General features: G+C 38.8%; 1 protein-coding gene across 3 annotated transcripts in view; it reads right to left on the bottom strand.

Moving 5' to 3' along the window:
* The window catches only part of FGF14 (fibroblast growth factor 14), a 622683-nt gene that overhangs the window by 197948 nt on the left and 397892 nt on the right, over positions 1-26843 (bottom strand). The gene's annotated exons all lie outside the window — the stretch shown is intronic.

Genomic DNA, 26843 nt, shown 5'->3' on the forward strand with positions numbered 1-26843 from the left:
ATGTGTTTGTAGTCAGAACCCACTCTCTGCTCAGCTCTAACTTCTCACTGTGTATAGAGAAAATGCTTTAATAGCAATAAATCAGAAATTGACTAATAGAAGATCTTCAGATTGTCTTTTGTGAATATGTCTGTTGAATCAGATTGAATTAATGTTATTAATTATATATTGGTGTATTATCTAATTAGTTTATGATTCTAATTTCACATACTATTCTAATCTTCTCTACAGTTTAAGTAACTGAATATTAGTCTATGTATTATTATTGCTTTTAGGTACATAAATATGCATACTACATACATACATGTTTTTGGTTTCTACAACTATGACTCAGAGTAGAGAACACATTTTAATTTCACGAGTAATTTACTTTGGATTATAATTGTTGGCAAAGCATGAAACTATAAACGTCCATAACCAACTTGGTTAATATTCTCAAGTGATGACTTTTCTAGTAGCAAAGGGAAGATAAAAAACATTTTGAGTACTTGCAAGTTTCAAACTTTTAATTTGCTTCATCACTAAGGCAAGGAGGTAGACCTTGAACAAGTCAGTGACTCACAAGACATAAGCCTTGATTTGATAAATAAATGCGGTCCATGCAACAGCAGAAAGCAGTCTCCAAGCTGCAGTGGTACTTAATGGCAGCTGGTTCTCCAAAACACAACATAAGGAAACAACCCAAATGTCCAGCGATAGGAGGATGGAAAACAAACTGTGGTATATTCACACACCCCCTGAAGGACTCCTCCCCAGTTAAAAAGAATTCCAAATCTCTGGTATACACAATAACAAATAAACCTCAAAAACATGATGTTGAACACTTAAAGAAGCCAGACACAAACAAGTACAATCACGACTCCATTTAAAAAGTGGAAAATGTTACCTATAGACATCAGAAGAGTCTGTCTCTGAGGCAGAGGGTTGATTGGAAAGGACAAGATGGAACTTTCTGGAGTGCTTGCAATGTTCTTTGCCTTGATAATGATGAGAGGGATGTGCACATTTGCCCAAATACACTGAGCTGTACCACTAAAACATCTGCATTTTACTTTGTGTACATTACACTTCAATAAAGTTCTATTAGAAGAAAACAAATAACAACAGCAAAAGCACCTACTCAAAGGACCCTAGTGGCAGTCCTGTGAACAACCGTGGCTGATAGAGATTGTCTGGAAGACCACACTGCCCCACCCTCTACACCACTATCTCCATGGAAGATCCTCTGACACTGGGTGGAGATTGGGGGAATATAATGTCCTCCTGGGGGTGGTTGGTAGCCCCACAGTCCAAACTGTGACAAAGGAAACTCAGTTCTAGCTTTTGTTTTCGACTGAGGGAGATACAAAAGGACATTATGGAGCTATAGATACACTACAATGAAGTAAAAGAAAAGAAAAGGCACTTATTCCCGAGAACATTATTTTAATAAAACATTTCCTACTAAAGTTGAAATGGTAATGGGAAGCTTATCACTTTTTACAATTAGATTCAGGCAAATTGTGAGACTGAGTTGATATGAGGCCAGGATCTTCCTTTCAACCCCTTCAGAGCCGTCTCGAGCAGCCGCTTGGTCCCCTGGTACCCACTGATGAGTGCTCACTAACCAGGCAACCTACCAACAGACCTGCCCAGGGCTTTTCGGTCCTGATACCCTAGCTGCCCCCAACCACAACCGCAACACACGCAGATACATAAAACCCAAAAGATATACAGATGTCCAGCAAAGTATCTCTTCCTCGTGGGGCTTCTAAGTTGTCATCTAGCGACTGTGACCAGTTAATCTGAAAAAGCATTAAGTGTATTCCCTTTTCCTGCTCAGGTAAGGGGTTTTAATTCTTCATAAAATATTTTTAACCATATTGTATAATCTCAAAAGAATAAGATATTGGCAGTCCTGCATCAGGTAAATGAAGGGGAGATTCTGAAGGCTGGATGGCGGTGATGGAAAGGTCTTGCCGGGATCTCAAACATCCTGCATAAACGAACATTTACTGAGTGCCAGGCTCAGTAGCAGACCCATAACATGCATTATCTCTTAATCCTGAGACGGCCTTACAAAGCAGAGACCGTCCCTTCCACTCCCCAGTTGGGGAAGCGAGGGTGCTGCAGGGTGACAGTGTCTGAGTCTCCTGAGACCAGCTCAGAGCTGCTTCTTAGCGCCCACACCATGAAGGTTATGAGAATTTATGTGGTAATGGAATGAAAACAACTTCAAGGTGCTTGGAAGCTCACTTCTAGTAGCATTTTACTGGGAAGAGTTGAGTTTTGAGGGATGCATTAATCCTGCCACTTTCCCCCTGGGGCCCCGAAGGTCATGCTTCAGGCCTTGCCCCATTCCCTGACACAGTGCTGAGTAACAGGGTCACCGCAATTTCCAGAACCAAAGTCAGCAACACCAGTCCCCACTATCATCCTTCTCCATATGAGAGGCAGACCACTGGGGATAACAAAATGTTGGCAATTCAGCTGGCTGTGGAAATCACGGGATAAAATATTTCAATTAGTGTCTGACCCAAAAGATCCAGACCCTTGGGCCACCATGCCAAATCAGCAGGAGAAGTCTATCCTCAGGGAGCTTAACTGCCCTCTTCCTGTAGTTCTTCTGTCTTACATTTCCCATTTTCCAGAGCAAAGCGAGTCATGTTGTTTGTTTACCACTAATACTTAGTACATGCAGGAAATTGCTGATAATATTTGTTGGAAGAATAAATGAATGTCAAAACAAGAAAGAAGCTGGTGTGATCAACTTACCAGTTTCATAGGACTGTAATTATGGCATTATGTCATAGTTTAATCGACAGCATTCTGTCTTCCTTAGTTGGACATAAAATATAGTGCTTCTTACAACCAATAAAATACAGTAATTAAAAAAAGAAGATGATAGCTATGGAAGACCAGGAACAGAGATTCAGCCCAAGAATTATGTTTCTAAAGAAGAATCCAGAACAATCAAAGAAGAAGCAATCATTGAAGATACAGTGAAAGAAAACGTTCCAAAAAGGGAGGGGAAGAGGGAAAGCTAAGAGAATGAAATGGGTTCACTGGGTTCCAGGGAAAAGTAACTAAGAGAGACTCATAACTAAAAATATCCTGAAAACTTTTTAAATTAAAATAAAAAACATGCTTTACACACACACACACACATCCATCCATCCAGACCAAAAGTCGGCAGTAAAAATATCTATGAAGGAATAAAAATCATGCTGATAAAAAAATAAATGAATGATTGAACGAATGAGGGAATACTCCCAGAATACATAATTGAAGTCCTTCCCACAGAGCCTTAATCTGCTTCCCAGGGATGTCTGCAAATGCATGTTCTTTTTCTAGGCAGGAATATCACTGAGTACATGAGAATAAATCAGCTCAGAAAGGCCAGATTAAAAGGGTGAGGATGGGGGTCCCTGGAACACCAGCAGAATGAAGAACGTTTTATACAACTTGAAATACACATAAACTCCCCTTGCTTGAAAGGATGGCACTTAAGTCTGTCACAGCATCTGCAAGCCTTCCTCAACCTTGAAGGATGCTTGAGAAGATTTGACACCCACTGTCACTGGGGATAAAGTTCTCTCTTTGCATCTACTCCTTGTGTGAATTAATGGAACCAATTGAAGATAATGAATACATCAGAGTAATTCCTCACTTACACGACACTTATGTGGAAGCTTTTTGCATGGGCTGAATTGTGCTCCCCCCAGGTTCGTACGTTGAAACCCTAACACCCAGCGTCTCAGAACGTGACTGTATTTGGAAACAGAGCCTTTGCAGACGGGTTAAATTAAAATGAGGCCCTTGGGGTGGGTCCTGATCCAATGTGACTGGTGGCTTATAAAAAGAGAAAATTTGGACAAAAAGAGAGACACCAGGGATGTGTGTACAGAGGGAAGACCATGAGAAGACCTAGCTAGAGGGTGGTCATTTTCAAGCCAAGGAAAGAGGCCTCAGGAGAAACCAAATGTGACATCTTGACATTGAATTCCCAGCCTCTAGAAGGGAATTATTTATTATGAGAAGACAAATTTCTGTGGTTTAAGCCACCCAGCCTGTGGTACTTTGTTATGGTAGCCCTAGAAAATGAATACACTGTTTGAAAATAAACTCACTCTTCTGTTAAATGGAAAAACTCTGAAGTCAAGAAGGCCAGCCTTCACACCTGTGGCACTGCTTAGACCAGGGAATCGCTTTATACAGGATTTTGACAAGTGCCGCAGAGGCCAGGTCATTCACCGGTTCTGCCAGCAAGGTGTTGCTGTGTTGACCTCCATGGAGGTAAGAACAGGCAAATCATCAAGTTTTCATTTGTGACTTCACAGTCTGGTCTTGGAAACTAAGCCGATTTGTGCACATAGAGCACCATCCCCACACGACCAGAGACCCCTTTTAGCGATTTGCTGAATGCACAGCAATGAAGTTCAGTGGCACAGAGAGAGGCCATCCTGTGTATTTACCAGGAATTATTTTTCTTAGTCAAGCACTGTTAAAATTAATTATGATGCACATCTGGAGAAGAATGTCTTTGCGAAATTAATGTTTACAATTATTCTCTCTGCTCTTATTTCTTGGGTTGATATTGAATATGAACATGGGAAGGATATTCATTTAGTTCCTAATACAAACTGCTACTAAAATAACATTATGGTATACTTCTCCTAATAAAGTCCAGGCCAGAAAGAAAACCTCATTCAAATAAAACTAGTATTTATTTTTTCCTTTCATTTGTCAGTAAGATTTATGTAACTTATTTTCCTTTTAAATTTGTCTCCTTGGAATCTCAAAGCTTAATATATTCTTTAAATGTAATTGCTATCTTCAGCCTAGATTTCTGGTATGACTTTCTCCCGCATCACTATATATTATTTAATCTTCAGTCATTAAACTAACAAATATGCCAAACTGGGTTTTTTCCCATAAGCTTCTTGAAATTCTTTTCTAGAATTAGATAGGACATAAATAATAAATAAGAATTGTCTTTCTGAGAAAAAGGAATATCTTTATCCAGGAGCCAGTGGTTCTCCACTGGGAAGATTTTGCCCCCCCAGGGCTTATATGGCAAAGTCTGGAGATGTTTTTAGTTGTCGCAACTAGGAGTGACAGGGGCTCTGAGCATCTAGTGGGTAGAGGCCAGGAGTGCTGTTAAACATCTTATATTACTTCCCATAACAAGGAGGTAACCACCAAAAATGGGAATAGTGCCGAGGTTGAGCAAGCCTGTCTTGGAGCTGGCACATCTGCAATAATTAGGATAGCTTGGTAAAGTCATGGTTGAACATTGAACATTTGATGAATTAACAAAGTCTGATGAGTTTCAGATTCTCCATCAATCTCTAACTTTTCCCGAGTTACACTTTCTAGATCCAGAGAAATAACTGCTCAACATAATTCTGTGCATTTCATAGACCTCTGACCTTGACATCTTTTTCTCTGAGTGTTGGTGGCAGGGCTTCTCCAGACCTCCTGGAAAAAGCTTTAGAGTTATTAACGGCACCAGTACACAGGCTCGTTGAACGATGATTAGAAATGGCTCAAAGCTGTAGCCAGTTTCCTAAGCCCTCTCAGTCCACCCCCTCCTTTATTTTTGTCTGACTTTCCATGATCCCAAGAGTGAAAGTACATCTTTTCTGCACATTATCTCCTACTGTAAGCCCAACTATGACCTTTAGAAAGGTTGAGTGAAGAAGTTAGAATTCGGCCAGGAAGTCCCCTGGAAGTAACTCAGGACACTTAAATACACCACTGGTCCTGGCTGTATTTGCATATTGAGTAACAAAGCTTTGCAAAAATCTCCTCTCCACGCACTGATGGAACAGTCTTCCATCTTTATTCCGGATTCACAGACTGCAAATGCCAGTGGTTTTTATACAACTGCACTATCCACCTGAAATAGTCTCAATGTGAGGAGAATTCAACGGGGGTATAGCCACACTGTTTGCATTCAATCTATTTCATGGGGGAAAAAAGCTATTGGGTCCAAAGGCCACCAAATGCTCCCGTTAAATGGAAATGGGGCAAAGAACTGTCATGCTTTGGAAGGAAATAGTATGAAGGGAAGGGTCAGAAAGTGAAAGAACCATGAGATCCAAGAGGAAGGGGTAAAAGGTGGGGAGAGGGGAGAAAGGGAACATCGCAGAGGGACACATTATAGCAGACAAAACAAGGTAACTCAAAGAGCTCTGGAATGCGATGTAGAATTCCTGGGCTCTTTTCCTCCTTAAATTGGCAAAATGGCCTTGTCCAAGTCACTTAAGCTCTCTGGACCTGCAGAATAGAGGACTTGCTTTGAATGATCTTGATTCAAGTCCTTCCAGGCACTATGTATGCCTTGGGTGGGCTAGCAAGAAACTCAACAATCAGCACGCCTAGATAAGCAGGCTTTCACACACAGGATTTAAAGTGCACAAGGGAGGACTTCCCTGGCAGTTAAGACTCTGCGCTTCCACTGCAGTGGGCACAGGTTCAATCCTTGGTTGGGGAACTAAGATCCTGCATGCCACGCGGTGTGGCAAAAAAAAAAAAAAGTGCAGAAGAACAATGTAAAAGGGTGATTGGGAGGGTGAAACGAGGTCTCCTCTGCCTCTGGGAGCGTGTAGGGAGACACAGGCATTCAAGGGAGCTGTGATTCTCCAGTGGGGGATGAATGAAAACAGTACCCCCTGTGCTCACCTGTCCTCTCCAAGGTGAACTGGAAAGCAGTAAAGGGAGATAGAGTGGCCTACTTTCTATTCTTCCAACGCACAAAGCTTGAGGCTATGGAATAAATTGCCTTTTTCTACCTGAAATACTTGGTAGGGCCTAACCTTTACTTGTCATCCAGGTTTCCACCCCAATTATCACCTGCTCAGAGATCTCTTCCTGACCGTCCGATCTAAAGTAACTGCCAGTCTCAAGTAACTACCTGAGCTCTTTCGATCACATCTAATTTCGTCTGCAGAGATCTGTTCTGAGTGTCACAGCTTGTCTTGATTTTTGTCTTTACACACTTGAGATGTTTCTCCCTCCACCAGAGCAGAGCCTTCGCAGGTCTTGTTCACTGCTCTGTTCCCAGCACCTGACGCTAGCGCCAAATTCAAAAAAAGATTTGTTCAGTGAATCAGTGAAGAAATACATACGAAATACTGCAAATAAAATTTACATGTGGGAGAATCTGAAAAACAGAAAATGGTAAGAACAGATGAAGTCCTTGGGGAGATAAAACTCCCAGGAGAAGTCACCTGGAAGACGCAGAAAGGGGACACAGCCTGATCCTGCAGGTCAAGTGAGACCTTGAGAGTCACGAGAGAAGAACCTCGTGAATTGGAAGCAGCAACATTGTGGAGACATTGATGTTATCAGCCTACCCAGTCCTGCTGCCCAGACGCCTACAGCTTCAAATCTCAAAAACCCAGGTTTCATCACAAAGCGGGGGACAGGGCTGCAGTATTTCCACATAACTTAACAATCTTCATTAATAGGTATAGTTGTCTCGAAGGGTGTGTGCTCTCTGGGATAGCTGTAGCTATTCAATCTCAAAGCTAATAAATGCTGAAATTCTACACTAGCTCTTAACTATGCAAGCTAGATTTCTCCCACTAGAATAGATCGCTATTTGTTGATTTCCATAAATTCTACCAACATGATAAGACCATTTTATCCATGCATCTTAATGCTTTTTTTTTTCCTGTAGCAAAAATAAATAAATAAATAAAACTCTAGCTTTTACCAGAGACAAATTACAAATTTTAAGGAGAAATATAAAAGGAGCAAAAATCTGTCCTCGGTTTCAACATATATTCTCAGAGTTACAATCTACTGGGCCCTCTGCTGCCTGTTTTTGGCACTGAAATCTAGGAAGCCTTTCTAAAGCACATAGAAATCTCGGAAAAGAGGCCATTTCTAGTTAGGCTTTTATCCAACTGTCCAGTTAAATACATTAAATTCTTAGATTACCTATTGCGTTTCAAAGGTTTAACAAACTGAGCTGTCCTTAAATATTCTGAATATATTAAGAAAAAAATCCCATTCCAATAATCTTCTACTCTTCTTCTTCTAGACCTATGATAAATGTCTAGAAAAGAAAAAAACCCAGGTAAATTTCTGGTGAATTATTGCTTGAAATGATCAAAAAAAAAAAATTCAGCTGCATCACTGTAAAATGATAATTGACTTTACTTATTTGATACCACTAAACACAAACTTCTTTGTGAAAATTATATTTTCTACTCTTTTAATATATTAAACCTCAACTATCTTAAAATACGAACTGTTACTAGGTTGTATTCTTAGATTTATAGAGGCAAATCATTAATTAATGACTGGCCTAGTAGAAAACTAACATTTTTTTTTTAAACCCCAGTGATATCCATTCAGGATATATGCCTTAAAACCCTTACCTGAAAACGCACGCTGGTGAAGTCAACATGTTATCCCTCACATAGAGCAGCTCTATGTAAAAATATGGTGCAATTATCTGCTTTACCAGCAGTGGACACTGTTTCTCTAGTTATGATCACACAGTGACTAGGAAAAAGCCTGCTCAATATCTCAGGAAATGCCTGCTCTTTAGTCCCTTAAATAGTAACATTGGCGACTATGCTAGAAAAATAATAAAATAAATTTTAGGAAAAAAACCTCAGTGTTACTCTTGGAAACCCAAAGATTATTAAGAAATAAATATTTACATTGAAAAATATGGTTCTCATTTGATTTTGTCTTTTTAATTTACGGAACATATCTATCAGCTGCAGAATAGCTAATCATCGTCACTCTCAAGTATATCTTACGCGTCTACAAAAGATCTGTCTCCAAGAAGATGCTGACAGTCGGTATGAGAAACACACTAAACTGACCAGCAGTGGCCCAAGTCCCAGTCCTGGGTTCCCACGAACCAGCTCTGCAACCCTAGACGGATCATCAGTCCTCTCTGATCTTGGTCATCTGTCTACAGAGAAAGCACCTCAACTTGCAAATTGCCAAAAATGCCTCCTTGGATGTCGGTGTTTCTAGGACTCTCTCAGGGCAGACTAGAGCAAAAAGCCTTCATAATCAGGTAAGGTGTTTGTTAAATCTCCATCTGAAAACTAGCCTTATAAAACAGCCATTCCTTCTGTAATGAGGCCAGAAACATAAGCTCCTGCCCTCAGGGCAAGCATAATGGAAATCAGGCAGTGGGCTCAAAATAGAAAGCCTTTTACTCTCTACTTTCTTCCCTGCACAGCAGAGGAGTGCAACTTGCCATAATCAGGGTGTTTACTCTGGACAAAGTAGGTGTTATTATTATTCCCATTTTAAAGGTGAGGAAACTGAGGCATAGAAAATTAATAGACACTCTATGGATAACAGCTAGTAAATGTTGGATCTGAATCTTGAATCTTGGCAGTCTAACTGGAAAGTCTATGCTTTTAAAACCACTAAGTTCTACTCTTCTGGGTTCCATACTGACTCTCAATACGATGCTCTCCACAGGTCTGCTGCCATTTACTAGATTGTGAATTGCTTTGGAATAGGAAATAAAAGCAGCATGGTGGAAAGATATGGGTGTAGACCAGTGGTTCTCAACTCCAGGGACATTTGGGAATATCTGGAGACCTTACTGTCACAGCGGAGGGAGAGGTGCTACTGGCAGCTAGCGGGTGGGAGCCAGGGACGCTGTCACACATTCTACAGGCTCAGTATAGCCCTCCACGGTGAGCAATGACCCAGCTCAAAATGTCAGTGGTACCAAGGTTAGGAAACACTGCTCTAGAGTAAAACACTAGGTCTGAATGCAGGCTCTGCCGCTTACCAGTTGTGTGAACTTGAGCCCCTGGCTTAAGCTCCCTGAATCTCTCAGAATCCTCCCTTGCAAATGGTAAAAAATAATATCTACCTGACAATTATGGTTGTGGGAAATATTGAATGCTTTTCAACTGTGAAGTATACTTACACATTTTCAAAGACAGCACCACTTAGTAGAAAGAGCAGAGGTTTGGGAGTCAAAGGATATGAGTTTTTAAACCTTTCAAGTCCCAGTTTTCATCATCTAATAAAAAAAAAAAAGAGGAGGGATTTCTACCCCACACAGTTTTCCTCAAGGTTAAATGAGGTAATGCAGAGATCCTCTTAAACTGTCTGACACACAATGCATCCCGAAAAGCGATTCTTACCACTCTCCAAAGTATGTGTGTATTATTTCTTGTCTCCCTAGTATGCAAACCTCCCTCTCCACAAATGACATTCCTTCCTCCCTAAACCAAATCCAGTTTTGTTCAGATGTCCACCTTAACTTCGGCAGTCAAGTGCCTCGGAAATGACCCTATCCCCCAAATTCAGAAATAAGACTCCATTCAATCGATCCAAGGTCAATCCAATGCACTGCGCAAGTGACAAATTTAGCATCAGCCACGTGACTTAGTTCTGGCCAGTAAACTCAGGGGACTTTGGGACTTTGGTTTTCATTCCTTAAAAGTAGTCCCTGGAAGAGACAGTCTCATTTTTCCTCTGGAAGTATTTTTGCCTATGGCGCCAGGAACTTCTCTAGTCACTTTGCTACCAGCTGGAGGAGGAAACCAACTCCACAGATGGCAGAACAAGGAAATGGGCAGTTCTGAATGATGTAGTTTGAGGTCATAGTTGAAATGAGTTATCCATGTGAACTGCATTCCCTTTGGACTTACTGCAATATTTAAGAATAAATTCCCTTATTGCTTAAGCCAGTTTGATTCAGAGTTTCTGTTACCTGCAGTCAAAAAGCATCCAAACTGTTACAAGTAGAGCCTGGGACCCTACCTCTGAGTCACAGTCTTCTGACACCATCACCATGGTATAGGTTTCACTCAATCTCCTGAAATAATTGTATGTGGGCAACTAGTCTAACAGCCATTATAAAGTGGAATGGGAAGACAGCAATAGTGAATGACTCTTTGCTCTTTTGTTCAATCATTTACTGTTTTTAAATTGTGGTAAAATACACATAGCATAAAATTTACCACTTAAACCATATCTAAGTATACAGTTCAATGGCGTTAAGTACATTGACATTGTTATCCAAACATCACCACCATCCATTTCTAGAACTTTTTCACCTTATAAAACTGAAAATCTGTACCCATTAAAGAGTAACTTCCATCTCCCTCTCCTCCCAGACCCTGGCAACCACCCTTCTACTCGCCATGAATTTCACTACTCTGGGTGCCTCATATAAGTGGAATCATATGGTATTTGTTCTTTTGTGACTGGCTTATTTTGCTCAGCATCATGTCCTCAGGGGCCATCCATTCCATCCATGTTGTCATGGACTTCTTCTATGACATGTGTCAGAACTTCTTCCATTTTTAAGACTGAATAATATTCCATTGTACGTATACACCACATTTTGTTTATCCATTCACCCACAGATAGACACTTGAGTTGCTTCTACTTTTTGGCTAGTGTGAAAAATGCTGCCTGGTTGTAAACAGCAAGTTTTAATATGGCAATCCATTTTTAATCTCTAATGCATACTTGACAGCCTAAGTCAGGGACTGACAAACTATGACCCTTAGGCCAAATCTAGCCTGATGTCTGTTTTTATAAATAAAGTTTTACTGGAACACAGTCATGCCCATTTGTTTATATATTGCCTAAGGTTGCCTTCACATTACAGCACAGAGTGGAGCAGTCACAACAAGACCACAGGGACCACAAAGCCTAATATATTTACTCTGGCCTTTTACACAAAAACTTTGCTGACTCCTGGTCTAAATGGTGTTTAATGAACAAGACTTTAACTGATCTCCTACCTCCCTTATGGACCATCTATCCTTCCTGCCCCCAGCTCATCATCTGTAAGACTAAAAGAGTGAATTTTCTAAAATGCAAGTTTTATTCCATCAATCTGCTTTAAGAACTTCAACAGTTTCCAACCACGTGCAAAGATGGCGCCCCAGCTCCCTGGAACCCATCCAGAACATCCGGGATCCCTTCCCTCCCCTCCCCCTGCCCCTTCAAGCACCATTGGCCCTTTACTCAACCTCAAGGGCATGGCTCCCTCTGAGAAAGCCTTCCTTAACCCTCAAGAAACTTGCAAACACAAACTAGCTGTGCAGTCAACGTTTATTGAATAAATGAATGAATGAACTTTTTACCACATCGCAGCTACCTCTTGGGGAGGTTTGTTTTTTTGTTTTTACCTCTTTCTCACTTAGGTGTTTGGATAATGTCTAACCCTGCTGAAGGTGCCAGAGAGGAAATGCATGAAAATGACTTGGAACTGCTGATGAATTTCATCATCCTCAGGGTTCCTAAGTTCAGAACGGTCACTTAGAACAAATATTTTAGAGATGGTTGGACTACCGTTTTTGATAATTAGCTTACATTTTAATTTTTGTGTTTTAAAATTCTATGTTTTCAATACAAGTAATAAGTAACATACAGAATGTTTATTCTGAGTTCCATTCATTGCCCTAAAAAGCAAACTGCTGTACAACATTAGAAATAAGAATTAATAGCCTATCATGTCAACATAGCTGCAGGCATATGAAACACAGATCTGATAAAATATTCTATATATCACTTTCCTTAAACAGCATGGTGTCATTTATGATTGATAAATCACTATTATATTATCTAGAGAGCTTGCTTTTACAGACATTGTTCTATATTGAACCTAGTGAAATTATTGTATATTATACCTAGAGGAAGAACTCTTTAACTCCCAGAGTTTTTAATCACTTAATGCTGAGATTTTCTAATAAAGTAATCCTAGAAATAAGTCTTTCTTTAGTTGTACCCCAAAATAAAAGTATTATGTAAAAGGCAATAATTTGGCAATTTAATGGTAGGAAAAAGATTTTTAAACCTTTTTTCCAGGGCAATTAATGGATATTAATTCAAATATAACCTTAAAGCTTCACTTTTAAAGAGAGGGAAACTTTGTTGAGAGGCAATGATGTCCAAGTAGGCCTTTAGCATGCATTTCCAATACAGTTTTATCTTTTGTCAACTTTGAGAGTCGTATTCAAGAGGTCTTTTAAATATGCTAAACTTTACCAATGATGTATAGTAAAAGTCAGGAGGAAGCAAAGACTTATATCTTTGGAGGGGCATATTATATATTACTACTGGAGTTTATTTTTATTATCAGTCTTAATTTATTAGACATCAAAATGAATTTAAAAGCATGTCAGGTTAATTGCCCAATGTATAGCATGCCAAATACACATTGAAATTTAGTGTTGTTAAACAATTCTATAGGAATGACTGAGAAAGAGAAGTGTGTGTGTGTCTGTGGGTGTGTCTGAGAGAGAGAGAGAGAGAGAGAGAGAAACTGATGTCATTTTCACCATCAAAGGGGCAGACTTCTAGACTTCTCTAATGAAGTCAGCTTAATCACAAATACAGACATAAAATGAGCTCACTAGTAATGATATTAAATGAGTTCCCATGCACAAGCCTTCTTAATGACAAAGAAGGAAAAGTTAGAGGGTTTTTCTCTTTTATTAAAAAAAAAGAAATAAAAGAGAAGTTTGACACAGAATTTTCACATCTGCAAAAAGTCCTTATAATTAATACAATCACCAGACATTTCTAGAATAGGACACATACCAGCTCTAATGTGCCCTGAAAGTCTGAAGTACAAACATAACCTTCCTCCAACTTTGCAACAGGTTTTTTTTTTTTTGGACTCAGTATTCTATACACTAAGTCCAATTCAAGTGATACGACGCTCTCAACTGCAAGAACCTGAAGACGCATGAAAGAGAGAAGACTGATTTCCTTTTCCTTTTGTGTGTATATTGGGGTGGGGAAGGGGCGCTGTTAGAGGGGTTACATGAAGGACTGTTCCTACCTCATCAGTGGTTCCACTATCTTACATTTATGTAAAGAGTATAGTAAATGCAGTATACATTTACATTTACACAAGTCCTTTCTTCTGTCCATGAGTAGAGCTGCAGAGATTCTTCATACAGATCTATCACATCTAATAAATTTATTTCTAAGTATTTTCTAGTCATATGGTTATTAAAAATGAAGTCTTTTTTTACTATTAAGACTTTTTTTTAATATATGAAGGGTGATGATTTTACATATTAATTTTATAACCAAGAGCTTAACTTAATTCCACTATTATTTGTAATATTTTTTCAGTTGGATTACTTTTTATTGTAATTTAATATTAAATCTTATAACCTAAAAAAAAATATTTCTGAGCCTCAGTTTTCCCCTCTGTGAAATGGCCCACGGATCTCATATTGAGATTGAATTCTGGCCATAAATTGAGAGGGTGGCCCAACATTTTCCTCTTCCAGGAAACTTTCCTAGTAAGAATCCAGGACGCTGCTCTATTCCCTGATGTAATCACTGACCAGTGTGGACTTCGATGATGACACACTTTGATGAGTACTAGTTAGCAGTCCTGTCTATCTGCAAAGTTTCTTTAATACTCTTCCCCTATGCCTGTCACAGCTGCTCAGTTGTAGGTCAGCAGAAACCTGAGAGACTGCGTGCATCAGTAGCTCTTTGGGGCCACTTGGGTACTATTTAGCAAATGAATGCCATTTTCAAATACTATTAACTTGGTAAGCGCCAAAAAGTAAAAAGAAAAGAAATTCAGTAAAGGCACACTGGTGCTTAAAAATGTATGCCCTTTAGTTATTGTATTATGGGGATTTTAAAAAGCTCATGCAATTCTCCAAATGCCTAAATTTTCCCCCAGAAGGATGTTTAAGTATCTTAAAGGACCTAGAGAAGAGTTAGCAAAAGATTTTTAATTGCTTGGTGTAGGAGACACTAAGTTTTCACCAAAATGCATCCCATCCATTTTTGTCAAAGGAATCCTGACTGTTCACTGTGGCAATATGCTCAACCCCAAGGAATGAAACACAGTTGCTCTGAGCCCACTATGGCTAGCCTGCTTCCCTTTTATAGAAACTTATTTCCCCAGCTTTCCTTGGAGAAGCATGCAGCTGTGGGATCCAGTTCCGGGCCCATGAGGTGCAAAGGGAAGTCTTCTGGTGGGGAGGAAAGGGGTGTGATGGGAGGGGTGCTGGAAAGATTTTTGTGTTTTTCCTCCTTGATAAAATGACAACCCATTTTGCCTGGCCCCTTCCTTTCTGTTTGGGACATTGGTATAAGAAAGAGATGCCTGGAGCTCTGGAAGTCATCTTGTAGCTATGAGGTGCCCAATAAGGACAGGAAAAGCTGATTTTCTAAGTCATCAATGAAGCAACTGAACAAGCCTAAAATGATCTCCCTCCAGAGAGTCCAATTAAAAAAAAAAATCACATACTTATAGATTAAGTTACTTGTAGCTGAATATATCCTAACTGACACACTTAGGTATCCTCTAGGTGTAAATAAGATTATATTATCTTTATATATAACATTATAACATAACATTATATAATAATTATTATAACGTTATCTAGCTATCCTTAGAGGAGCTTAACTCAGGAACCCCAGGGATAGGAATATTGTTATCACTAGTGTTGATCTGTGCCATTTTCATCTTCTCCATTAGTTAGTGAAGTTCTTAGTGATCAAAAGCATGCCTTTTACTGACTTTTTAAAAATCTTATCTGTAAACACTACACCTAGAGTGAGGTGCTTGAGAAATACTAAATTAAAATTTGAGTAACTATCAACCCAGTAATGTCAAACAACTTAGGATCACAGGACTCAACCTCTTAGTGATATCTTTTTATTCAGTCAAAACCTCAAAATAGCTTGTAGTTCAAAAGGAAATGCTAATTAAGCAATGTCTTTGCTCTCAGCAGGTTTTGTTTTTGCATGCCCAATTCAACTTTAAAAACATGTTCGATTGTGAGATTAAACAGACATAGTTCTTGCTCTAAGGAGTTTTCAAGCTAACGGGAGAACAGATCTGCATAGTAAAAAGAAAATAGTGGCTTAAAATGGCATGATAGCAGGAAGAGAAAGGGGTTATTCCTGATGGGAATGTTCATATACTCTAAATAGGAGGAAAAAGTTGAGCTCTGCTTTGAAAGTTAAGGAGGTTTTCAATATGTAAAACATATCTATCCAAGACATACAGATGGCCAACAGGCACATGAAAAGATGCTCAACATTGCTAATTATTAGAGAAATGCAAATCAAAACTACAATGAGGTATCACCTCACATTGGTCAGAATGGCTATCATTAAAAAAATCTACAAATAGGAGATTGGTTCAAGATGGCGGAGTAGAAGGACATGCTCTCACTCCCTCTTCCAAGAACACCAGAATCACAACTAACTGCTGAACAATCATTGACAGGAAGACACTGGAACTCACCAAAAAAGATACCCCACATGCAAAGACAAAGGAGAAGCCGCAATGAGACAGTAGGAGGGGCGCTATCACAATAAAATCAAATCCCATAACTGTTGGGTGGGTGACTCACAAACTGGAGAACACTTATACCACAGAAGTCCACCCACTGGAGTGAAGGTTCTGAGCCACACATCTGGCTTCCCAACCTGGGGGTCTGGCAACGGGAGGAGGAATTCCTAGAGAATCAGACTTTGAAGGCTAGCGGGAATTGACTGCAGGACTTCGGCAGGACTGGGGGAAACAGAGACTCCACTCTTGGAGGGCACACACCATCGGGACCCAGGGGAAGGAGCAGTGACCTCATAGGAGACTGAACCAGACCTACCTACTAGTGTTGGAGGGTCTCCTGCAGAGGTGGGGGGCAGCTGTGGCTCATCAAGGGACAAGGACACTGGCAGCAGAAGTTCTGGGAAGTACTCCTTGGCGTGAGCCTTCCCAGAGTCCGCCATTAGCCCCACCAAAGAGCCCCGGTAGGCTCCAGTGTTGGGTCGCCTCAGGCCAAAGAACCAACAGGGAGGGAACCCAGCCCCATCCATCAGCAGACAAGTGGATTAAAGGTTTACTGAGCTCTGCCCACCAAAGCAACAGCAAGCGCCACCCACCTCCAGTCCCTCCCATCAGGAAACTTCCACAAGCCTCTTAGATAGCCTCATTTACCAGAGGGCAGACAGCAGAAGCAAGAAGAACTACAATCCTGCAGCCTGTGGAACAAAAACCACATTCACAGAAAGATAGACAAGATGAAAAGGCAGAGGGCTATGTACCAGATGAAGGAACAAGATAAAACCCCAGAAAAACAACTAAATGAAGTGGAGATAGGTAACTTTCCAGAAAAAGAATTCAGAATAATGATAGTGAAGATGATCCAGGACCTCGGAATAAGAATGGAGGCAAAGACTGAGAAGATGCAAGAAACATTTAACAAAGATCTAGAAGAATTAAAGAACAAACAAACAGAGATGAACAACACAATAACTGAAATGAAAAACACACTAGAAGGAATCAATAGCAGAATAACTGAGGCAGAAGAACAGATAAGTGACCTGGAAGACAGAATGGTGGAATTCAATGCTGCAGAACAGAATAAAGAAAAAAGAATGAAAAGAAATGAAGATAACCTAAGAGACCTCTGGGACAACATTAAACGCAACAACATTCGCATTATAGGGGTCCCAGAAGAAGAAGAGAGAGAGAGAAAGGACCAGAGAAAATATTTGAAGAGATTATAGTCGAAAACATCCCTAACATGGGAAAGGAAATAGCCACCCAAGTCCGGGAAGTACAGAGAGTCCCATACAGGATAAACCCAAGGAGAAACACACCGAGACACATAGCAATCAAATTGGCAAAAATTAAAGACAAAGAAAAATTATTGAAAGCAGCAAGGGAAAAACGACAAATAACATACAAGGGAACTCCCATAAGGTTAACAGCTGATTTCTCAGCAGAAACTCTACAAGCCAGAAGGAAGTGGCATGATATACTTAAAGGGATGAAAGGGAAGAACCTACAACCAAGATTACTCTACCCAGCAAGGATCTCATTCAGATTTGATGGAGGAATCAAAAGTTTTACAGACAAGCAAAAGCTAAGAGAATTCAGCACCACCAAACCAGCTCTACAACAAATGCTAAAGGAACTTCTCTAAGTGGGAAACACAAGAGAAGAAAAGGACCTACAAAAACAAACCCAAAGCAATTACAAAAATGGTAATAGGAACATACATATCGATAATTACCTTAAATGTGAATGGATTAAATGCTCCAACTAAAAGACACAGGCTTGCTGAATGGATACAAAAACAAGACCCATATATATGTTGTCTACAAGAGTCCCACTTCAGACCTAGGGACACATACAGACTGAAAGTGAGGGGATGGAAAAAGATGTTCCATGCAAATGGAAATCAAAAGAAAGCTGCAGTAGCAATACTCATATCAGATAAAATAGACTTTAAAATAAAGACTATTACAAGAGACAAGGAAGGACACTACATAATGATCAAGGGATCAATCCAAGAAGAAGATATAACAATTATAAATACATATGCACCCAACATAGGAGCACCTCAATACATAAGGCAACTGCTAACAGCTCTACAAGAGGAAATCGACAGTAACACACTAACAGTGGGGGACTTTAACACCTCACTTACATCAATGGACAGATCATCCAAACAGAAAATTAATAAGGAAACACAAGGTTTAAATGACACAATAGACCAGATAGATTTAATTGATATTTATAGGACATTTCATCCAAAAACAGCAGATTACACTTTCTTCTCAAGTGTGCAAGGAACATTCTCCAGGATAGATCACATCTTGGGTCACAAATCAAGCCTCAGTAAATTTAAGAAAACTGAAATCATATCAAGCATCTTTTCTGACCACAACGCTATGAGATTAGAAATTGATTACAGGGAAAAAAACGTAAAAACACAAACACATGGAGGCTAAACAATAATTTAGTAAATAACCAAGAGATCACTGAAGAAATCAAAGTGGAAATCAAAAAATACCGAGAGACAAATGACAATGAAAACATGACGATTCAAAACCTATGGGATGCAGCAAAAGCAGTTCTAAGAGGGAAGCTTATAGCTATACAAGCCTACCTCAAGAAACAAGAAAAATCTCAAATAAACAATCTAACGTTACACCTAAAGGAACTAGAGAAAGAAGAACAAACAAAACCCAAAGTTAGTAGATGGAAAGAAATCATAAAGATCAGAGTACAAATAAATGAAATAGAAACAAAGAAAACAATAGCAAAGATCAATAAAACTAAAAGCTAGTTCTTTCAGAAGATAAACAAAATTGATAAACCATTAGCCAGACTCATCAAGAAAACGAGGGAGAGGACTCAAATGAATAAAATTAGAAATGAAAAAGGAGAAGTTACAACAGACACCACAGAAATACAAAGCATCCTAAGAGACTACTACAAGCAACTCTATGCCAATAAAATGGACAACCTGGAAGAAATGGACAAATTCTTAGAAAGGTATAACCTTCCAAGACTGAACCAGGAAGAAACAGAGAATATGAACAGACAAATCACAAGTAATGAAATTGAAACTGTGATTAAAAATCTTCCAGCAAACAAAAATCCAGGACCAGATGGCTTCACAGGTGAATTCTATCAAACATTTAGAGAAGAGCTAATACCCATCCTTCTCAAACTCTTCCAAAAAATTGCAGAGGGGGGGAAAACTCCCAAACTCATTCTATGAGGCCACCATCACCCTGATACCAAAACCAGACAGAGATACTACAAAAAACGAAAATTACAGACCAATATCACTGATGAATATAGATGCAAAAATTCTCAACAAATACTAGCAAACAGAATCCAACAACACATTAAAAGGATCATACACCATGATCAAGTGGGATTTATCCCAGAGATGCAAGGATTCTTCAATATATGAAAATCAATCAATGTGATACACCGTATTAACAAATTGAAGAATAAAAACCATATGATCATCTCAATAGATGCAGAAAAAGCTTTTGACAAAATTCAACACCCATTTATGATAAAAATTCTCCAGAAGATGGGCATAGAGGGAACCTACTTCAACATAATAAAGGCCATATATGACAAACCCACAGCAAACATCATTCTCAAGGGTGAAAAACTGAAAGCATTTCCTCTAAGATCAGGAACGAGACAAGGATGTCCACTCTCACCACTATTATTCAACATAGTTTTGGAAGTCCTAGCCACGGCAATCAGAGAAGAAAAAGAAATAAAAGGAATACAAATCAGAAAAGAAGAAGTAAAACTGTCACTGTTTGCAGATGACATGATACTATATATACATAGAGAATCCTAAAGATGCCACCAGAAAACTACTAGAGCTAATCAATGAGTCTGGTAAAGTTGCAGGATACAAAATTAATGCACAGAAATCTCTTGCATTCCTATACACTAATGATGAAAAATCTGAAACAGAAATTAAGGAAACACTCCCATTTACCATTGCAACAAAACGAATAAAATACCTAGGAATAAACCTACCTAGGGAGACAAAAGACCTGTATGCAGAAAACTATAAGACACTGATGAAAGAAATCAAAGATGATACCAACAGATGGATAGATATACCATGTTCTTGGATTGGAAGAATCAATATTGTGAAAATGACTATACTACCCAAAGCAATGTACCGATTCAATGCAATCCCTATCAAATTACCTGGCATGTTTTACAGAACTAGAACAAAAAATCTTAAAATTTGTATGGAAACACAAAAGACCCCGAATAGCCAAAGCAGCTGAGGGAAAACTGTGGAGCTGGAGGAATCAGACTCCCTGACTTCAGTCTATACTACAAAGCCAGAGTAATCAAGACAATATGGTACTGGCACAAAAACAGAAATATAGATCAATGGAACAGGATAGAAAGCCCAGAGATAAACTCACACACCTATGGTCAACTAATCTATGAAAAAGGAGGCAAGGATATACAATAGAGAAAAGACAGTCTCTTCAATAAGTGGTGCTGGGAAAACTGGACAGCTACATGTAAAAGAATGAAATTAGAACACTCCCTAACACCATACACAAAAATAAACTCAAAATGGATTCGAGACCTAAATGTAAGACTGGACACTATAAAACTCTTAGAGGAAAACATAGGAAGAGCACTCTTTGACATAAATCACAGCAAGATCTTTTTTGATCCACCTCCTAGAGTAATGGAAATAAAAACAAAAATAAAAAATGGCACCTAATGAAACTTAAAAGCTTTTGCACAGCAAAGGAAACCATAAACAAGACGAAAAGACAACACTCAGAATGGGAGAAAATACTTGCAAATGAATTATTGGACAAAGGGTTAATCTCCAAAATATATAAACAGCTCATGCAGCTCAATACTAAAAAAACAAACAACCCAATCAAAAAATGGGCAGAAGACCTAAATAGACATTTCTCCAAAGAAGTCATACAGATGGCCAAGAGGCACATGAAAAGCTGCTCAACATCACTAATTATTAGAGAAATGCAAATCAAAACTACAATGAGGTATCACCTTACACCAGTTAGAATGGGCATCATCAGAAAATCTACAAACAACAAATGCTGGAGAGGGTGTGGAGAAAGGGAACCCTCTTACACTCTTGGTGGGAATGTAAACTGATACAGCCACTATGGAGAACAGTATGGAGGTTCCTTAAAAAACTAAAAATAGAATTACCATATGACCCAGCAATCCCACTACTGGGCATATACCCAGACTTAACCATAATTCAAAAAGACGCATTCACTGCAATGTTCATTGGAGCACTATTTACAATAGCCAGGTCATGGAAGCAACCTAAATGCCCATTGACAGACGAATGGATAAAGAAGATGTAGTACATATATACAGTGGAATAGTACTCAGCCATAAAAACGAACAAAATTGGGTCATTTGTAGAGACGTGGATGCATCTAGAGACTGTCATATAGAGTGAAGTAAGTCAGAAAGAGAAAAACAAATATCATATATTAACGCATGTATGTGGAACCTAGAAAACGGTACTGATGAACCGGTTTGCAGGGCAGAAATTGAGACACAAAAGTAGAGAACAAACGTACGGACACCAAGGGGGGAAAGCGGGTTGGTGGGTGGGGGTGGTGGTATGATGAATTGGGCGATTGTGATTGACATGTATACACTGATCTGTATAAAATGGATGACTAATAAGAAAAAAAAATCTACAAATAAATGTGGGAGAGGGTGTGGAGAAAAAGGAACCCTCTTACACTGTTGGTGGGAATGTAAATTGGTGCAGCCACTATGGAAAATAGTATGAAGGTTCCTCAAAAAACTAAAAATAGAGCTACCATATGATCCAGCAATCCCACTGCTGGGCATATATCTGGACAAAACTATAATTCAAAAAGATATATGCACCCTTATGTTCACAGCAGCATTATTCACAATAGCCAAGACATGGTGCAACCTAAATGTCAATGGACAGATATATGGATAAAGAAGATGCTGTACATATATACAATGGAATACTATGCAGCCATAAAAAGAAAGAAATAATGGCATTTGCACCAACATGGACGGATCTACAGATTATCATACTAAGAGAAGTAAGTCAGAAAGAAAGACAAATACCATATGATATCACTTATATGTGGAATCTAAAATATGACACAAATGAACTTATCTACAAAACAGAAACAGGCTCACAGACACAGAGAACAGATTTGTGATTGCGAAGGGGAAGAGGATGCGGGAGGGATGGATTGGGAATTTGGGATTAGCAGATGCAAACTATTATGTATAGAATGGATAAACAACAAGGTCCTACTGTATAGCACAGGGAACTATATTCAGTATCCTGTGATAAACCATAATGGAAAAGAATATGAAAAAGGATGTATATATATATGTATAACTGAGTCACTTTGCTGTACAATAGAAATTAATACAACATTGTAAATCAACTACACTTCAATGAAATAAATTAAAACAAAACAAAACAAGACCAAACAAATATCTATCCAGTTAAAGTGGGAGTGAAGAATGAATATTCTAACTGAAGAGAATAGCTAGAGCAACAGCATAGATTTTTGACAAAAAAAAGAAAAAAAAGCTACAAAAGGAATATAGTAGGATAAACAGATTCAAGATCATATCACAGAAGATCTTATAGTTCAGGCTCAGACCACTGTTTTTCATTAAGAAAAAAATGCAAAATTGCCCAAGGTTTGTGGCCAAATAATCATGTTAATATAATCAGATGCATGTTGTAGAACACAGACTAGTAAAGAGGTATTACTAGTAAAGAGGTATTATTAGAACATAGTTAGACTAGTAAAGAGGTATTATTATAGTACAAGTTAAGAGGCTTGACTAGCCTAAGAAGAGAGTGAGGAAAGTCCAAGCATAGACCATGGCAGTGGAAACAGGAAGAGAAAGAATTCAATTCCATTTTCTCAGTTTTCCCAGTACCCAATTATAATCTGTAAACTGAACAATTTCACACATTATGTTGATAAGAAAATTATTGTCTGTATATATTCAAAGGGGTCTAGGAAATTGGAAGCATTAAGGAATGGAGGAGAAGAATTCGACTAAACTTATATTTCCCAAGAAGATGAATATGCCCTATTTCTTCAAAAGAGATGAATGTCAACATTTAATCATCTTTTTATGAATGCTCAAGTTTGTTGGTTTTCACATTTGTCAATTTCAAGCCTCCAGATTTCACCAATACACAATTTGACATCATCCTCAAATAACAATAAGGATTTTAATAAGAATTACAATTTGGAATTCAACTGATAAGTATGTGACCTGCCCTTACAGCACTATGGTGCATCATCGCCACTATTCATATATCATTATTGTTGTCAATAACACCGTTAGTCATCCAGACTATTCTAATCCTTTTTTGGTTCTTTTTTAAATTACTTAATACCTGAAAGAGAATGATATGTCATATTAAATTTCTTCGAATTGCCTATCAAATATTTGACAATGGCCAACATAACAAATCTACTACTTACATCATACAGTTTTATTACGTTAATGCAACTGCTCCACTTTGATAACTTGTGCTTCATAAATTTGACACAATTTATTTAATTAAATCCAGTCAACATTTATGAGGTGCCTACTATGTTAAACATGGGATGGTATTTTGTGCATTTAAAAATTTTATCTTTAAAATAAACATGCAAACCATATACTATTATTCCACTTCATAGATAAGGAAATTAAGAATGAGAAGATAACTTGTCCATAATCTTATAATAGTAAGTGGCACAGCTGCTGAGATGCTCCCAGTCAAGGAGAAAAAGAGATAAAATATTCTTCCTATGTTCTTGTTCTTGTTGTTTCCTCTTCCTTTCCCTTCCCTTCCCTTCCCTTCCTTCCCTTCTCCTTTCTCTCTCTCAATCTCTCTCTCTCTCTCCCTTATACATTTTATTATTTCATTTTAGATATAGAAAATTAAAGTCTTGCTACAGCGACACATTTAATTGTGAGACTAATGAGACCATAGCTAAATGTAATCAATACATTCAGGATAATCAAGGTAACATGTGGGAATATAATCAAGAATCTGCTTCATGAGTGCAGATGGTTTCCAAGCTATAAAGAAGATACTGAACCCTAAGGAGGCCCATCGGTGATCTTTATGTATTTACACAGGTCTACCGTTGTTTAGATGCAAATTCATATGAGACTCAGTTCTAAAGTAGGATGGGATGTGAGGCACAGCTAAGGGAAATCATTTCAACCCCTTAATCCATATCATATACAACTATATGTATGTTCACAGGGCACCATTTCCCTCCAACCATCCAACTATAACAAGAAAAAATATTGGCAAAGGACATAGGCTAGAAGTGCCAACTGGCTCCAAAATCATGAATTAAAATATAATAGATAAAACCATGCACAGGGCAAACCTGTTAACATCTCAAAACAACTCTCACTTGAAAACCTACGAGCTGGGAATGATGTCTTCTTTCTAACCAGCTCTCAGAAAAATGGAGAACTTCCCTAAAGCATGTTCTGCATCTGTGAGGCTGGCAATCTACAAAATGAGGTGTTTCCTGCAGAATGCTAGGATAAGCATTGACAAAGAAAAGAAGAGCCTCCCTGATACTTAGAAGCCAGCCTGGCACTCAGAGCTCAGCCATGGTATCTCTTGTGCATAAATAATCTCACAGAACACCCACCTCAGATAAAGGTACTCTGAAACCATAACACAATGAAACAAAGCAAGGGTACCTCACAATTTTGCCTAAGCACTCACAAAAACAAGGTCACTGCGCCACCCAAAAAATACCAAACAGCCTCTCTTGGACCAAATGAGCCTCTGCTACTGCTTTACAATCGCAGCTCTACCCTCACTCAAGCCTCCCCTTTCTGTAGATCAGGCTTATTGAGATACGCGACCACAGACTTGCTCCCACTTTCTGACAGCATCCAATCCATAGCACACCCCCCATTGCTTAGACCCTCTCCCGAAGCACCCAGCCAAACTCCAAACCCTGTAATAGGTGCCTTCCAGCATCCTCCTACCAAGACGTCCACAGTTCCCCACGGTGTTTGTCCTCTCTGAAGGCAAAGTATAATAACACAACTTATTCATTTACAGGTGTTTTCCTGGGGGTCTTTGCTGAAGGGCATTGACAGTGTCTGTATGATGCTGAATGCTCTCCCTGAGTTGGTTCTATAGTACTTTTCTAGTCTCATATCCATCTCATTAGACAACTTGTATTTCCCTCAATACACACTATATTTTCACATCTCTGTATGTGCTAAGATGTTATTTCAACTCAGAGTATCCTTCTTCTAACTCCCAGCTATTGAAACCTTGTTTATCTTTCAAAGCTCAGGCTAAATTCTACAATCAAGTTTCTCTGATTTCTCCAGGCAAAACCCATCACTTTCCTCTTAGTGTTTTGTTTACATTTCATTTTGACATTTACTCTATCTTGCACTATAGTTACGTGTGTACTTCTTTCCTTCTTCACTAGATTTGGAAGCTCCTGGAGAATTCTAATCATGCCTCATCCATCTCTCTCTTCCATCATGACTTCCAAGCTCTCTGCCTGGTGTGTAATACAATTTGAATAAATATTCGTTGAATAGGATTGGTAATTGAAGCTCCAAGTATTTGAGTTAAAGGTGAAAATTCTGAGAGGTACATGTAAGTTCTTTTAAGAATCTCAGGGGGCACCCTTATAAAAAAGGGACATTTGGACAGACAGACATGATGTACTCAAGCAGAGCATCATGTGAAAATGAAGGTAGACTGAGGGGTGACTTTCAAGACAAGGGATACCATTGATCAACAGGTACCTCCAGCAGCTGCCTCCAGAAGAGACAAGGAAGAAGTCTCCACGCAGGAAAGGAAAGAGAATAGCCCTGCCAGTGCCTTGAATTTGGATTTCTAGACTCCAGGACTGTGAGATAATGAATTTTTAGTGTTTAAGCCACCCAGTCTGTGGTACTTTGTTAGGACCATCTTAGGGAATAAATACAGAAGGATTATGAGACAGTTGGTCATTGTTTGCAAATTGCATCAGGAATCCTGCTCAGATAAGGGGCTGAAGGACTCAAAGAAATAAACAGTAAAAGGATAGTTGTCAGGGGGTTGGGGGAAATGGGGAGATGCTGGCCAAAGGGTACAGACTTCCAGCATTAAGCTTTATATTCTGGGATCTAATGTACAGCATGGTGACTATAATGAACAATTATTTTACACCAGAAAGTTGTTAAGAGAGTAGATCTTTTCTTGCCCCCAGCTTTATTGAGGTATGATTGATAATTAAAATTGTAAGGTATTTAAAGTCTACAACACGATGATTTGACATATGTATACACTGTGAAAGGATTTCCCTCCCCTGAGTTAATTAACACAATCATCACCTCACATATTTGCCCTTTTTTGGTGAGAACATTTAAGTTTTATTCTCTTAGCAAATTTCAATTATACAGTACAGTACTGTCAACTATCGTCACCATATTATACATTAGATCCTCAGGCCTTATTTTTTTTATCATTGAAATTTTATACCCCTTTACCAACCTCTATTTAACCACCCCC

Source organism: Balaenoptera borealis, assembly GCF_965194805.1.
Source record: "Balaenoptera borealis genome assembly, chromosome: 18".
NCBI classification, from domain to species: domain Eukaryota; kingdom Metazoa; phylum Chordata; class Mammalia; order Artiodactyla; family Balaenopteridae; genus Balaenoptera; species Balaenoptera borealis.